Consider the following 13735-nt stretch of genomic DNA (forward strand, 5'->3'; position numbering starts at 1 on the left):
AACGGAAGTCTTTATTTGCAGAAGTTAACATTTACCAGTCTCCTTGGGTCTCACCACTTTACCCGTTTTGGGAAGTCCATTCCCCAAATAAAAAATGATTGAAACTTTGTTTCTCAAGATGGTGTGGGGGAGACATGTGACCATCCCACTCTTTCTAAAATGAAGTGGTTTATTTTCAGGTGCTTGAGAAAAAAGTAAAGAACTTTCTGCTTCTGTATAGATGTTGGAGTCATCCTAGAAACTTAGGGAATTCAGTGAAGTAGAAAATTTCCTGAGGAACTCTTACATTTTCACCTATCAATCAACTATCAACAAATGTTCTTGGCCAAATTTTGTATGTGAGAAGCGTAGCTTTGTGTTTTGAAGGCTAATGTGCAACAGCTGCAAAGCAATACAGGAAGTGCTGTTTAAAATGTTTAACTTACAGTTTGGGTCGGGCATGTGTGCACAGTCACTTCAGTCCTGTCCGACTCTTTGGGACCCCATGGACTAAAGCCCTCCAAGCTCCTCTTCCATGGGGTTCTCCAGGCGAGAATGCTGGAGTAGGTTGCCATTTCCTCCTCCAGGGGATCTTTCCCACCCAGGGATGGAACCTGTATCTCAGTCTCATGCTTTGGCAGGTGGATTCTTTACCACTAGTGCCACCTATAGTTTGGTCACAAGGTACTAACTGAGACCTTAAAGCATATAAGACTAGTGGAGTTATACTGATCAAGGCCAAAAAGCTTGCATTCTTTTGATTTAAGCAATTAAAACGTTGAGGACTTGTGGAATGTGGCTGTTTTTTTTTCTGATGGATAGCTGATTCATGTTTTAGGTAACTAATTTTTATTGTTTAAATTTTTTAAATTTTGAACTTTTTATTACTTTAGTTATGAAAGAAGGAAAATTTAAATCAAAGTATAATTGACTAGTTTGAAGTGTATAACATAGTGATTTGATATTTCCATACATTACAAAATGATCATCACCATAGTCTAGTTACCAACTGCCACTATGTAAAGTTACTACAATATTACTGATTATATTTCCTATGCCGTATATTATATTCTGTGACTATTTTATAACTGGAAGGCTGTGCCTCAATCTCCTTCACCTAGTTCACTTATTCCCTCACTCCACTTTCCTGTAGCAACCATCTGTTTGTTCTCTGTGTCTGGTAGTCTTTTTCTGTTTGTTAGTTTGCTTTTTAGATTCCACATGTAAGTGAAATCATACGATATTTGTCTTTTTCATTATTTCATTAAGTATGATACCCTCTGCTGCTGCTGCTGCTGCTGCTAAGTCGCTTAAGTCGTGTCCGACTCTGTGCGACCCCATAGATGGCAGCCCACCAAGCTCCGCCATCCCTGGGGTTCTCCAGGCAAGAATACTGGAGTGGGTTGCCATTTCCTTCTCCAGTGCATGAAAGTGAAAAGTGAAAGTGAAGTCGCTCAGTCGTGTCCGACTCTCAGCGACCCCATGGACTGCAGCCTACCAGGCTCCTCCGTCCATGGGATTTTCCAGGCAAGAGTACTGGAGTGGGGTGCCACTGACTTCTCCGATGATACCCTCTAGGTCTGTCCATATTGCAAATCTCATTCTATTTCATGGCTAAGTACTGTTCCACTATGTAAGTGTGTAGAAAACATTCTCTTTATCCATTCATCTGCTGATGGACCCTTAGTTGGTTTCCATATATTGGCTACTGTAAACAACGCTGCAATGAACATAGGTATGCATATATCTTTTTGAATTCGTGTTTTTGTTTTCTTTGGAAAAATATCCAGAAGTAGAATTGCTGGATCAGATTGGTAGCTATATTTTTAATTTTTTGAGAACCCTTCATACTGTTTTCCGTAGTGTTTGTATCAGATAATTAAAAAAAATAATTTTATTCATCTATTTTTGGCTGCACTGCACCTTCATTGCTATATGTGGGCTTCCTCTAGTGTGGTGAGCAGGGGCTTCTCTTCATTATAGAGCATATACTCTAGGTGCATGAGCTTCGGTAGTTGTGGTACGTGGGCTCAGTAGTTGTAGCACAAGGGCTTAACTGCTCCATGGCATGTGGAGTCTTTCTGGACTAGGGATCGAACTATGTCCCCTGCATTGGCAGGCAGATTCTTATCCATTGCACCACCAGGGAAATCCCCAGATAACTAATTTTTAAGTGAAAAGAAAGTTTCTTTAAACATTCTTTTTATTTAATGGGATGCAGTAAATGTGCTGTGAATCTGGAAAAGATACTGATGTAGTTGCCATCTGAACTGAACAAACACATGGCGATTCCAAAGGCTAAGCAGACAGAATGTCTGGTGCTTGCATTACTTTTTAAGACAAGTTGTGCTTTATTAAAATTCCACTCTGATTGATATGCCACTAAAGTCATCCTTGATGACTTGAAAGACAATGGATACTGCTGTCCTTGAGAATTCTTTGTCTTCACTTTTTTTTCAGTCACAATTGTTGAGTTTTGGTTTTGAGCAGTTGAAGATTTTTTTTTTTTTTTTTTTTTTTTTTAGTTGAAGATTTTTAAATAGTATATAATTTAGCTTACCGGTTGCAGAGTGGTGAGAAAAAAAAATACTTGGACAGGATTGGGAAGGAGGATAAGGGACTCTGACAGTGATATGAGGCATTGCGTACAGGGTGCAGAGTGAAATATAATTTTGGGTGGCACCCATGAGTGAAAATTGGGTCATGTTAGGTGGGGCATATCTATGTGTGGAAAGCATGGTTTCAATGTTTGATGGGCAGAAGGAGTTACATAATAGAGATGAAAACAAGGCCTGCCCACCCAAGCATGTCCTCTTCAAAGGAAACCCTGCTCAAACCACCAATTGAAGAAGTCATGGCTACTGGGTCCCTGGAGTCCCAGAAGGGTAGGTGAGGGAGGGTGGGGATGAAAAAGTGATTACAGAAATGACAGCTGAAAATTTCCCAAACTTGGCAATATGGAAAAAAAAATATGGGTAAATACAATAGACTTTCTCCTCTGAAATTTTCTGCATTATGTATGACATTTGAAGCAAAAAGTATAACATTGTGTGATGTGGTTCTCAATGTGCAGAAAATATTTAAGATGATTAGATTATAAATGGGAGAAGGCAAAGGGACTTGAAAGCAGGTTTGGTTTCTATACCTCATTCAAATTGGTAAAATGTGGACAAGAGTAGATCTTTGTCCTGATGGAGACCCCCTGGAGGAGGGCATGGCAACCCACTGCCGTATTCTTGCCTGAAGAATCCCCATGGACAGAGGTGCCTGGTGGGCTACAGTCCATGGGGTCACAAAGAGTTGGACACGACTGAGTGACTGACACACACAATGGTTCTGTATCTTGATTGTGGTGGTGGTTACAAGAGTCTGCACTTGGATAATTACCCATATACATCGTACCAATGTCAATTTCCTGGTTTTGATATTGTATGGTTATCTACAATGCAACCATTGGGGGAGACTGGGTGACTGGGCATAAGTAATTGCTGTACTGTTGTTGCAATTTCCTATAGTTATATCATTATTTCTAAACAAAAAATTAAGAGATGGAAAGAAGTTCCGTGAAAATGATAAAAGCCAACATTTAATATCTCATACCTTTTGGCCATAATAATCATTTTGGGAGAGAAAAGTACTTCAGAAGCAAAGCAGTGGGTAATATGGACTCCCTAATTTTCTTAAATTATAAAATTTAATTATAGAGGGGATATATAGTAGGATAAGAATATTAGATGAAAAACAAGTTCAAGATTGGATTTTGAGAGAGAAAGGATGGCAACCCTACTCAGAAATTCCAGGTGAGCTTCTGTCTTTATCATCTGATATTCCTCGTCAGGGATGCACTTCTAAGGTATAAAATGGGTTAAGCAAAGTTTATTTTAATAACATCATATATCCCCTTGAGACCATAAAGCTGAAAAAATACTGTAGGGATTAAAAACTAATTAAATTTTGACAGGGTGTCATATATTTTAGCAATAATTTAGACTAGTTATTTTCTTCTGTAAGTTAAAGTAGAAGTTATTAGAATTAGTAGTCTTAATAATACTGATAATTGATAAAAAAGGGAAAAAAAGAGCAGCAGCATGAATGGACCTAGAGATTATCATACTAAGTGAAGTAAGAAAAAGAAAGACAAATACCATATTTCACTTACATGTGGAATCTAAAATATGGCACAAATGAACTTATCTACAAAACAGAAACAGACTCACAGAGAAGAGATGTGCTGTTGACAAGGGGGATAGTGAGGGGTGGGGGAAGGGGTGGACTGAGATTTTGGGGTTAGTGGATGCAAATTATTACATATAGAATGGATAAACAATGAAGTCCTACTATATAGCACAAGGAACTATATCCAATCTCCTGGGATAAACTATAATGAAAAAGAATATAAAAAAGAATGTATATATATATATGTGTATAATCAAGTCATTTTGCTGTATAGCAGAATTAACATTGTAAATTATAGTTCAACTAAAAATGGTCAAAAAATGGATAAAAGAGAAAGGTTATCTTTTGTATGCTGGTGGAATTTACCTGTCAGTAGGATACCAGCAGATGGCAAAGAAAACTTTCAGTGTTAATAGTGACATGGCCATTGAGTTCTCATTACAATAAATATAAGACTATTTCTTATATAGTTGCTAATGCAGTAAAATCATGGTACTATTCATCTTGGTCTTTTCTTTTTAAATAAGGACACTTGAGAACAGTAAAGGGTCATCCTGAACGCTTGACAGAAAGTCAATTGTAAGAGGAACAGACAGAGACACAAACCCTTGGCTGGAGGTATGAAGGGATGTCCAAGTGCCAGCATTAATCACATGTATGGTTTTCAGTTGCTACTAGTTTGCTGTATTTGTTAAAGTTCAATATGAATTGGATCAGACAATGTCGAACTTTGAAGACTTTTAAAAATGCCTGTTTATTCCATTATAAAACAGTGTCTATGGAGGTATCAGAAAGATTAAAAAGTGAATTTTTAGGTTCCGTGTTGTCATTAATTTTTTGGGAGAAATTTCCCATATAACAAATATTCACAGGAAAAGAGTCTGATTTTCTAATGTGTGTTTTCTGATTGATCTTGGTAACTGGGTTGTGAATACTCAACCCAGCCAAGAGACCAGCCAGATCAGGAGTAAATCATTGTAGTATTTTTTTTACTTAGTCCAAGGCAAAGACCAATGATGACTTCATCAGCCACAACATAAAATCTACCACCTGCTTACTTTACACATGAGTAGGTAAAGATTCCTTTTTCCATTCAGTGCTTTCTGACAGCGCTATAACTAGATCAAGGGGTTGGATATTTGATCTTTTAAATCCATCATAATGTCAAAATGACAAAGTGTATTATGAAATTTTAAACCCAAGGAGTATTTTAGTTTTTGAGGTTTTGTCTCTATTCATTTTCATTTCTCTTTTTTTTTTACAGCTTTAATTTCACTTTAGATATTGCAGGGTTAGACAAACCAGCATGAAACACGGTGTTGCTAATATGTGATCAAAACATTTCTTTTCAAGAGGGATTTTCAGAAAAGTTTATGGAAAACACAGGTTTCAAACATGGCAGGAACTAAATGAATATTTGTGGGAAGAAAAATGAAATAAAAGAGTTCTTGGGCATCTCATTCTGTAGACAAATTTGTATTAAATTAGTTCAGGGTATACTATACTAAGTGAGAATTTAAGTGTGGACTTCCCTGGTGGTCCAGTGGTTAAGACTCTGTGCTTTCAATGCAGGAAGCAAGGGTTTAATCCCCAGTCAGGGACCTAAGATCCCATATGCCATGCACTGTGGCCAATAAATAAATAAATTTCAAGTTCTTAGTCATTCTACTGTACCTTTGAAAAAAATAAAGAGAATTTAAGAGCCTGCTCTGTCACTTGCTAGCTTGGTCAAGCTGTTTAAACTTGCTAATAAGCCTTAATACTTTTTCCTGTATTGTGAAAACAATGATATCATATCCTGTACATGTCATAGACTACTCGTGAGGATTACACGAGATAATTTCCACAGCTGGTTCATAGTGCTTGCCAAGGAGTAAGTGCTCCAAGATTAGCCATTATCATCATTATTAAACTAAAACAGATTGAGAGATTTAAAATCAAAGCCAACAGAGAGACATTATATGTATTGTACACAGTGCTTCCTTATTAATGGTCTTGTTTGAACCTCACAACAACCCTCAAGGCTGTAAGACACTGGAGTTCCATCACTACTAGCCCTGTGACAACCCCTCAGGTGGGCAAAGGCAGATTTGCAGGCTGTTTATGGAGCATGATACCTCCAGGCCTGGCACTCTGGTCCTGAGAGGTGATTTAAAAAAAAAAAATTTTTTATTTAAATATAGTTGATTTACAAAGTTATGTTAGTTACAATGTTGTGTATAGCAAAGAGATTCATTTATACATATATATACATTCTTTTTCATATTATTTTCCATTCTGGCTTATCACAGGATATGAATATAGTTCTCTGTGCTATACAGTAGGACCTTGTTGTTTATCCATTCTCTATATAATAGCATCTGCTAACCCCAAACTCCAAAATCTCTTTCCTACCCTCTCCCCCTTGGCAACCACAAGTTTGTTTTCTATGTCTGTGAGTCTGTTTCTGTTTTGTAGATAAATTCATTTGTGTCATAGTTTAGATTCCACATATAAGTGATATCATATGGTGTTTGTCTTTCTCTTTCCGACTTATTTTGCTTAATATGATAATCTCTAGGTTCATCCATGTTGCGGCAAATGGCATCATTTCATTCTTTTTTATGGCTGAGTAGTATTCTATGGCGGAGAAGGCAATGGCAACCCACTCCAGTACTCTTGCCTGGAAAATCCCATGGACGGAGGAGCCTGGTAGGCTGCAGTCCATGGGGTTGCGAAGAGTCGGACACAACTGAGCAACTTCACTTTCACTTTTCACTTGCATGCATTGGAGAAGGAAATGGCAACCCACTCCAGTGTTCTTGCCTGGAGAATCCCAGAGATAGTGGAGCCTGGTGGGCTGCCGTCTACGGGGTCGCACAGAGTCGGACACGACTGAAGTGACTTAGCGGCAGCAGCAGCAGTATTCTGTGGTGTGTGTGTGTGTGTGTGTGTGTGTATATACCACATCTTCTTTATCCTTTCATCTGTTGATGGGTATTTAAAGTTGCTTCCATGTTTTGGATATTGTGAGTAGTGCTGCTATGAACACAGGTAAGCTTTTGAATCATAGTTTTCTCCAGATATATGACCAGGAGTGGGATTGCAGGATCATATGGTAGCTCTATCTTTAGTTTTTTGAGGGACCTCTATGCTGTTCTCTGTAGTGGCTGTACCAGTGTACATGCCCACCAACAGTGTAAGAGGGTTCCCTTTTCTCCACACCCCTTAGAAGGATTTATATATGACAAAACCGCTGGAGGAGACAGACCCTCTATCTTCTTCAGTTTTGACAGGACTTTTTTTTTTTTTTTTAGGACTTCTGTATTGTATGACTTCATAATATTTCTATTTAGAATACAGAAGAATGCCACCTTGAGGGCCCCAAGGTGTGTGTGTTATAAGCAAATTCTTTTCCAAATCGTCACTGTCAGTTTTCTCAGATATTAAAAAACAGAGAAGTTGCCTCACAAAAGGTATAGTTTGTACTACAAATCTTGCTCTTTTTTTCTGGTCTAAGCCTCCTAATATGGGAGGAAGCGGACGTCTCCAGTCCTACTTGGATATTTGGAGAAATTCAAGGAAGGGATCCTCATAAGCAGAGGGACAAGAAACCAGTCCAGGCAAGATCTGAAATTTATTGCTTGATCTTATCTTGAGTAGAAAAGAAAGGTTCTTTGTTTAAAAAAAACTTCTGGCCGATATCTGTCCTTTGGACTTCTGAACCTTTCCGTCATTGCTTTATATAAACAACCTGTTAATTAACTTCGTGCCTGTTAGAAAGAAGTGAACTTCATCTGAACTCTAAGGATTCTCGGTGAATTTGTAGAGCTGAGACTCAAACAAGTAAAGGGCGATGGCTGGCTAACCTGGGGTTTTATTCTGACTTTGCTTCCAGCTACAGGCCCACCACTTTGCGTCTTAGTTTTCCTACCTTAAAATGAGTTCTGTGGATGAGATGAGTGGTGATAACCTTTTTCAGTAAAAGGCCAGAGAGCAAATATTTTTGACTTTCTGGAACATACAGTCTGCAGTAACTACTCAGTTCTGCTGTGAGAGGGTAAAAGCAGGCACAGATAATATGTAAGCAAATGAGCGTGACTTTGTGTTCATAAAACTTTATTTATAAAAATAGGAAGCAGGTTAGATTTGGCCCCTAGGTTGTGGTTTGCAGACCTGTGGACTGGATGATATAGAATTTTCTTCTATTGCTAATATTTTATGATTCAACCTGTTTTAATAGCAGTACTATTTCCCTGGGAAAGTCACCTTGATGATGCAAATATGGAGTTTGTGAGGTACTTAAGTATTTTTCTGCTGGTTACTGCAGCATTCCTGGAGAAGGAATGGCAACCCACTCCAGTATTCTTGCCTGGAGAATTCCATGGACAAAGGAGCCTGGCAGGCTACAGTCGCAGGCTACAGTCCATGGGGTTGCAAAGAGTCAGACACGACTGAGTGACTATCACTCGTACTCACTGCAGCATTATTCACAATTGACCAAATATGGAAACAATCTAAGTGTCCATGGAGGGATGGATGGATGAAGATGTAGTATATAGGTACAATGAAATATTATTTAATTTAAAAAACCTTTTTATTTTATATTGTAGTACAGCTGATTAACAATGCTGTGATAGTTTCAGGTGCACAGCATAGTGACTCAGTCATATACACACATGTATCCATTCTGCCCCAACCCCCGCAACCCCCATCTGGGCTGCCACATAACATTGAGCAGAGTTCCCTCTGCTATACAATAGGTCCTTGTTGGTGATCTATTTTCAATATAGCAGTGTGTACATAACCTTCCCAAACTCCCTAACTATCCCCTCCCCCACCCTTCCCTCTATCCTTCCCCTCAGCAACCATAAATTCATCCTCTCAGTCTGTAAGTCTGTTTCTGCTTTGTAAGTCCATTTGATACACAATGGAATATTATTCAGTCATGAAAAGGAAGAAATCCTGCCATTTGTGACAACATGGGTGGACCTTGAGGATATTATGTTAAATGAAATAAGTCAGAGAAAAGCAAATATTGCACGATCTCACATATATATGGAATCTAGAAAAGCTGAGGCAGAGAATACATTGGTGGTTCCTGGGGGCTGGAGGTTGGGGGAAAGGCAGAGATGGTGATCTAAGGAACAAACTGCCAATTGGAAGATGAATAAGTTCTGGAGATTAATGTACAGCATCATGATTATAGTCAACAACACTGTGTTGCATTCAAATTTGCTAAGAGAATAGATCTTAAATGTTCTCACCACCAAAAAGAAATGATAATTATGCGAAGTGATAGAGGTGTTAGCTAACACTATGGTAGTCACCATGTAGCGATACATTCATGTATCAAGTCAACTCATCATACACCCTAAATGTACACAATGTGGTATCTTTGTCTGGTTTTGGTATCAGGGTGATGGTGACCTCATAGAATGAGTTTGGGAGTGTTCCTTCCTCTGCAGTTTTTAAAAACAGTTTCAGAAGGCTAGGTGTTAACTCGTCCCTAAATGTTTGATAGAACTCGCATGTGAAGCATCTGGTTCTGGACTTTTGTTTGCTGGGAGTTTTTAAATCACGGTTTCTTAAACTTACACAATGTAATATGTCAATGATACCAGAGTAAAACAAGTATTTTTCTGCACCTTCTCTTTTCTTTCTCCATTATTGAGTGCCTACCATGTGTATTATAAATATTAATTACTACCTTAATGTCATCTTGCTCAAGATCCTGTGTGTTTAGGGTTTGTTGTTGGGGGTGGGTGCATGGGGAGCAGGCTGTACGGAGGGTAGGATGAGGCAAGGTAGGTTCAGTGTGGTTTTCTGTATGGGATGGCTGACAAGGTGTGATGACCCAAACCTGTGAGAACTCCCGGACGTTAGCCCTGACCTCAGGTGCTCTAAAGGGTAACTGCTTCTGTATATGGAGCTGGGAGAGTGTGTGAGGTTAAGATTATGGAAAAGCGTGTCTCTGTTTAAAGGAGAATGTGACTGCTCTTGTTGGAAAAAATCAAACTGTAAATATGTGTTGTGATCACTGTGGCCCCAAGCCACACTCACAAGGGCAAACTGTGTTGAACTCCCTGCTTGAGGACTCTGGCTGTTCGCCCAGGGGGATGCTATGTTCTGGACCCTTGCTGCCCTTCCTGGGGACTTCATGAAGGACAGGAGACCAGTTCAACCCCATTAACTTTTAAGAGCTTCCCCTAATGAAAAGAATATAGCACACCAGCCAAATATCAGGAGCAACAGTGTGGTACATGCTCACTCTTCATAAAGTCACATTATTGTTACATAAGTCTTCCTTGAAACTCTTGTAATGTATGAGAGGAAATGTCTTAAAAGACCAGAGAATCATGTATCATGATAACTTGCCTGTTTCTATGAAAGAGTATTATTTTAACTCATATTATATTGACTTTAAAATCATAAAAAGCAGTAAGTGTTTATTTAAAATATCTCCCTCTGTCCACACCCACTGACCCTCCGGCTTCCATGTGCTGGGTCACCACTACAAACGACATATTTTGTGTCCTTTCTGACCATGTGTGTGTGTATCTGCATGAGCATGTCCATTGATGATGATGCACTGTTTATCCTTATCCAGGCTTTTGTGTCACCAGATTGAAGTCTGTCTAGCTGCAATGTGGCAATACTTTTGATAGATCTTGGATGCTTAGCATAGGAAGTAAAAAGAAATCTCATCCTTAAACACATACAATTGCATTTGTATATTTCATAGGAGGCCAGCTGAATCCAGTTCTCTGATGTAGAGCTTTGGGTCTATTTCTAGCACCAAGTTCTACTTTTACCTAAAATATTCAGAGGATTGAGGTAATGGTGCTTGTTTTCCCACAGTCATGAAGCTAACTGACCACTTAAAAATTTTACTTTCCTAGTGTTAGTTGCTCTGGCGTGTCTGATTCTTTTCGACCCCATGGACTATAGCCCACTGTGCTCCTCTGTCCATGGGATTCTCCAGGCAAGAATACTGGAGTGGGTAGCCATTCCCTTCTCCAGAGGATCTTCCTGACCCAGGGATCAAACCCAGGTCTCCCGCAATTTGGGCAGATTCTTTATCATCTAAGCCACCAAGGAACAGTACCTCTAATCCTCACCAAATAGTCTAATGGTGCAATGATTATATAGGAACTTACTTGAATCTAATAGGTGGAGAGATATCTGAGTGCTTGAAGCAGATAATAAAGGGAGATAATATAGGACTGTATCATAGTTAGATAAACCAAAATGTCAATTAACCAAAAGAAGCATAACTATACATCGCTCCCCGACTCAGTTCCTAGTTGGCTCTGAGTCTCCATTAATCCTTGGTCATATCACCAGGGGCTCCCTAGGGCCCCTTGGAGCCGAGCCCATCTTCCTGACTCTCCCACATGGCAGCAGACACTTCTGTGGACCTTTCTTGGTGGTTTCTTTTTGCTCATATGAAGAATGGACAAGACTGGAGGAGAAAAGCTTAATAGTCTAGTTTGCTAAACATCTGAACCATTTAAAGTGGGCTGATAAAAATCAAAGACAGAATGTGGATTGTTGTGGGGGGAAGTTAATAGCTATTAACTGCAGTTGACAAAAATGAAGAATTGTTTTTCAGACAAAGGAAAGTTTAGGAAATTTAAAATCTGTTGTGAATGTCCAAGAATAATGAGCAAAGGCGAAATCTATGTCACATCCCACTGAACACAGATGTAAATCTGACCTGTGTGCACAGGGAAATGGTTAAAATTAGAGCAAAGTCATTTCCTGATTAACACAGATGCTTTCAAAAACTAGTAGGTACTACGAGAAGGCAGATTTTCTATGGAAGGAAACCAGTAGAAGAAAATATATTAATAATAGCACTGACATCATCATGACAGAGAAAAGGAAAACTCTCTGTATATGTGTGTGTGTGAGAGAGAGAGAAGAGGGCTAAGAAGGAAATACAGGAAGTATGACAGAAGTAGAATTAAGGGCACAGAACTGTATTATATCCTAAAATGACTTTTGTTTAAAAGAACAAATCCATGGTATAGATAAACTTTGAAAAGTGATATTAGAATTCTAAAGGTTTTACTTAAAATCTGTGACATTTAGTTCTTAAACTGTTTGCTTATTTTTCTATGACTGTAAGGACGATATATCATAATGTTGACTTGGATGATGAAGGGTGACATCACCAGCTGTCCTGTACACAAATCTGGTATTTTATGCTTCATCATTCCCCATGACAAGTTCCATCTTCCTGCCCCTAACCCCCTACAGCTGCAGCCAAGGCTGGAGTCTCGCTGCCCAGACGGGGCCCAGGACTTAGGACAAGGCTCCTAGAGCCCAAGGTGGAGTGGATGCTGTCAGCTCTGTGGGGGTTTAGTTGACTGCTCCCTGTTTTTGGCTGTTCTCCTACACAGGGCCTCTGGCTAAAGCCTCTCCAATTCTAAATGCAACAACACAAGACACCCCCACCCCAGGCCTCCTTTACCTCCTTCTCTGATAGGCTTGTCAGATTTAGCAAACACTACAGATGTCACAGATAATTCTGTAGTGTAAGTAGGTCCCATGAAAGATTTGGGATATACTGACACTACAAAATGATTCACTATTGATGTGAAATTCACATGTAACTGGCAACTTGTATTTTACCTGGTGACCTTATTGTCTGAACTCTGGGAACCCCCAGCATAGCTGGGAAGGGTCTTAGGAAGGTCAGAATAGGGTATTTGGGGTGAGGAGCACAGCACAAAGAGTAAATACAGTGTCTATTAAAGGACAAAACACAAAATCCTCTTAGGTGATCTGAAAACAGCCATTCCTGGAGTCCTTGTCATGTTACCCACAACACTGCTCCTGGGGGGCGGGGTGTTCCCTTTTCCTTCCCTCGGCCCTTCTGGGCAAGGATCTGAATTTGTGTATTTAAGGAGCAATTGCAGCACAGAAGAGTAGCTGGCGAGTGATGAATCTGCTGTACAGAGAACAGATCAGACAGGGCTGGGGGGAGGTGGGTGGGGAGGGGGCAGGGAAACAGGGAAACACCAAAGACTAAGCTGGAGACGCAGCCACACCTTCAAGCTACATTTATTGCACAGATGTAAACACGCACAAATATGCCCGTGAGTGAATTTAAAAATGTGTTCATTTCCTGAACCAACTTTATTTAACTTATTAACCTTGTCTGTGGCTGTTTGTACAGACTCTCCTAGTGAGCAAGAATGCATACCTGCTGTCTCTGGTGGGAATCGGCCACCCACAGCCAGAGGTGCTGGGATACAGTGGGTCAGCTGAGCCACGGTGCTGTCTAGAAACATCTCTTCCCTAATCCTGAGATCCTAATTTACCTTGGTCTAGAAGGAATACCTCTAATGGCTTTCTTGCAAGAAAGATGAGAACCTATTAGTTCTCAAGCCAGCAAAAGTTCTAAGCTGAATGATAATTGCTGACATTTGAGGCACCTAGAATGAAAACTGAATAAGCATAGATTTTTCCTTCTAATTAATTCATCATTTATCTTGACTCGATGTGATGATCTTTTTTATCGAACTAGTCTTTATTGGAGTAATGCTGAATTCTACCAAAGTTAAGACTAGTTACGATGGAGAGGATTTTC

At 39.5% G+C, this 13735-nt stretch overlaps 1 protein-coding gene and 1 long non-coding RNA gene across 19 annotated transcripts in view; one reads left to right on the plus strand and one right to left on the minus strand.

The window, feature by feature from the left end:
- Nucleotides 1–13735, minus strand: part of DLGAP1 (DLG associated protein 1) — a 762891-nt gene that overhangs the window by 126417 nt on the left and 622739 nt on the right. The gene's annotated exons all lie outside the window — the stretch shown is intronic.
- LOC145534450 (uncharacterized) overlaps nucleotides 1–13735 on the plus strand; it is a 343726-nt gene that overhangs the window by 24423 nt on the left and 305568 nt on the right. The window contains exon 1 of one of the 8 annotated variants that reach the window (XR_014074626.1): nucleotides 7512–7610. The exons of the other annotated variants lie outside the window; for them this stretch is intronic. This is a non-coding gene — a long non-coding RNA (uncharacterized LOC145534450). Of the gene's footprint in view, nucleotides 1–7511; nucleotides 7611–13735 lie in introns of those variants that run through there. 8 annotated transcript variants of the gene reach the window in all.

This window comes from Giraffa tippelskirchi, chromosome 14 (genome assembly GCF_054371585.1).
Source record: "Giraffa tippelskirchi isolate mGirTip1 chromosome 14, T2T-mGirTip1v1.2.pri, whole genome shotgun sequence".
In the NCBI taxonomy this organism is placed as follows: Eukaryota; Metazoa; Chordata; class Mammalia; order Artiodactyla; family Giraffidae; genus Giraffa; species Giraffa tippelskirchi.